The sequence below is a fragment of the Euprymna scolopes genome, chromosome 1 (assembly GCF_053919585.1).
Source record: "Euprymna scolopes isolate OS-2025 chromosome 1, ASM5391958v1, whole genome shotgun sequence".
Taxonomy (NCBI): domain Eukaryota; kingdom Metazoa; phylum Mollusca; class Cephalopoda; order Sepiida; family Sepiolidae; genus Euprymna; species Euprymna scolopes.
Genome location: NC_136482.1, coordinates 85,757,182 through 85,760,313, shown reverse-complemented (window position 1 = coordinate 85,760,313; position 3,132 = coordinate 85,757,182). Strand labels below are relative to the sequence as shown.

General features: G+C 35.3%; 1 pseudogene; it reads left to right on the top strand.

The window, feature by feature from the left end:
* The first annotated feature begins 2,688 nt into the window (after window positions 1-2,688).
* On the top strand, window positions 2,689-2,826 carry LOC145284755 (U2 spliceosomal RNA; annotated as a pseudogene).
* Window positions 2,827-3,132: the final 306 nt, after the last annotated feature.

Sequence of the window (3,132 nt, the reverse complement as noted above, 5' to 3'; positions counted from 1 at the left end):
GTGTCTCTTGAACAAAAACAAAATGTGGAAGTAGGAAGGCAGGCTCGAACCCGTACCGCGAAGGAGGAAAAGAACGGGGAAAAAACCTAACGTCTATGCTGTTTCGACCGCCGCAAAACCGGAAGTGACATTTTTTTAAAATTAACGCTAGACAATCTACAAAAGAGGATAACTTAAAAAAATATCGGCGAAAAAAGTGACTCCCCCCTGTAGAAAAGTGCCTAGTTGAAGGGGAAGATATTAATATTTTTAACCAATTTTTCGATATTTGTGGTATAACACGATACTGATCTTGGTAAAATCCGTCGCCTCTATTGAAAGTTTTAGGCAGACATGCAAACATACATACATACATACATTAATATATTGGTAACTAAAAATTTTCGACCCAAACCGATGAAAAGGCTTACCCTATCTCTGAATACCCTTTATGTAAAATTTCAAATATTTAGACCAGAAATTGTCTAATTTGGAAGAGACCGCAGAGGTCATTTTTTAAACTTTGACCCCCTTTTCTGACCCCTTAATATTTATTGTTTCGGGCTCAAATCAAGTTAGTAAGTTAAATCCATGTCCAAGGAACCTATATCTAAAATTCCAAGTGTTTAGACCCGAAATTGTAGGAGGAGTTTGGTAGAGTTCTTAAAGGTCAAATCGTTGAACTTTGACCCCTTAATCGCCAAATTTCTGTCCGAAAGCCAATCACATCGATTTTCCCAAATCTCAGTTCCCTGTATATCAAATTTCGAATCTGTAGGCTAAAAATTGACAGTTATTGCGTAGGGAAATGTACACAGACAGACACACACGCACACACACATACACTTTCACTTTTCTATATATAGAGATTTTAGAAGGGTGTTCAGAAAAATTGCCTCCTGCACGGAATGAGTAAGAGCCGCATATTCTGCTTCAAAATTAGAAAGGGCAACAATTTGTTGCTTTTTAATTTTCCAAGAGATCATAGGTCCAGTCTTTGACAGTCTAAAACAATGCCCCGTTATACTTTTTCTATCCTCAGTTACCCCAATCTGAATCTGAAAATCTTTCTAAATTTAGAGGACATGTAGACTTTTTAAATATTAAAGATTGTTCCTTGGTTCCTTTTAGGTTACGGAGGATTTGTTTTGCACGATTAAGGTCCTTAATTGTCTGTTTCGATAAGTTTGGAGATAGCTTTGTTACAGTGTAACATATGTCAGGCCTAGTTGCGGTCATCAAGTAGATGAGGCTGCCTACCATTTCCCTGTATATTCGATTATCTATGGATTATGTTTCGGTCCCTATATTTTTTATTTATGTCCATTTCGACAGGAGTTGAACGCGACTAGCAATCTTGCATTCCGAACTCGAGTAGAATTTTTTGAATATATCGTGATTGGATCATAGTTATAGTTGCATTTTCATAAGTAAATTTTATACCGAGGAACCAGAACAGTCGTCCAAGAACGGCAATTTAAATTTTTTTATTTAATTCATTTTTAACATCTTTTAAAGTGTTGTCGCAGTTTGAGGCGATTAATATATCGTCAACCCCAAAAAACAAAATTAACAATTTATTATCTACATTTTTGGTATACATGCACTCGTCTACGGGACATTGCTTGAATTCCTGTTCTATTAAACAATTATGGAGTGGTAAATTCCAATTGTGTGCGCTTTGTTTCAGTCCATATAACGATTTATTTAATTTCACCACCCAATTTTTATTTTTCATTTTAAATCCCTCTGGAGGGTAAATGTAGATTTCACAGTCAATCGGAGCATTTAAATAAGCATTTTTACATTCATTTGATGTATTTTTAAATTGTATTGAGCGACAAGTTATAATAAAATTCTAAATGTGGTCGTTGGTGAAAATGTATATTCCACTCCATAAATTTATTAAAAACCTTTTGCAACAAATGTTGCTTTAAAAGTTTCACTGCCAGAAGCTGTGATTTTTAGTCGCGTACAAGCGACTCTATAAGTCGGTCCGTCGGTCCGTAACACTTTTGTGTTCGGCCTTTTTGGTTAAGGTCAAAGGTCTGTTGTTAATAGATGCTGTTCTTAGCTTTTTAAGTTTTTTTTTTTTTGCCTTTTGGCCAAGATCAAACTGTTGAATTTTATTTTTTCACACATGCACACACACACACACACACACACAAAATAGAAAAAAATGCATTCACAAACACACAGACAACTGTTTATAAATTGTAAATATGTTTTTGACTCTTAAACGCTGGGGATTTATTAGTTGGATTAAGATCCATAGAGTGAATGAGGTATTTTGGTAAATGTTGCCAGTCAAGAGTAAGACTCCAAAGTCTACATTTATTACTTTTAATCACTTTAGGCACAAAGAGCCTGAACCCTTTCCCTCCCCAATCTCTTGTAGGGTCTTGTGCCTAATTTTGTTGTTTAAAAATCTTTTGGTTTTTACTTAATTGTATTCTGAACATTTTTAAAAGCAACAAAATATATAAACAAGATCAAAGTGTAGTATCTGTTCCGGCAGATTCTGCAAGCAAAGACGATATGTAAGGGCTACCCATATATAAAACTTGATCAATGTAGGGGCAACCCTTCATACCAGTTGTCACTATTCAGCTCCCCTACTCCCCGGGAAGCTGGTCCCCATTTCCCCTTCACTCCTCACATTAAAAATCGGGTTTGTACTTAATTTGCTCGGTGGGGGAGCAAATAAATACCCTTTTCTTGGCCTTTTGGCTAAGATCAAAGCGTGATATCTGTTCTTACTACATACTGTACTTATGTTTGTAACTTTTTGATATAAAGTGAAGGATCACTTTTCTGTATCAATTTAATGTAAAATGATCACCCACTTTACAACAAGTCAGTCTCAAAACCATTCAAGTCATTCTTCAGATCATTCAAGTTGTTTTTGAAGGATTCCAGTGATTTTTTTTAAGCATTCAAGTCATTCTTAAGTCATTAAAGTAATTCTAAGTCATGTACTTTTAATTTATTTAATCATTTCAGCCCATTTTTCGGTCATTTTAGTCTATCTTTAAGAATTCCATGTCAATCCTACGTTCACGCATTCATTCATTACACGAGAGCGCGTGACTAATGGCTATCGGCTTTGTTTTGGAAAAACCCCAGCGTGAAGAAATTATGTTTATCTGTTGG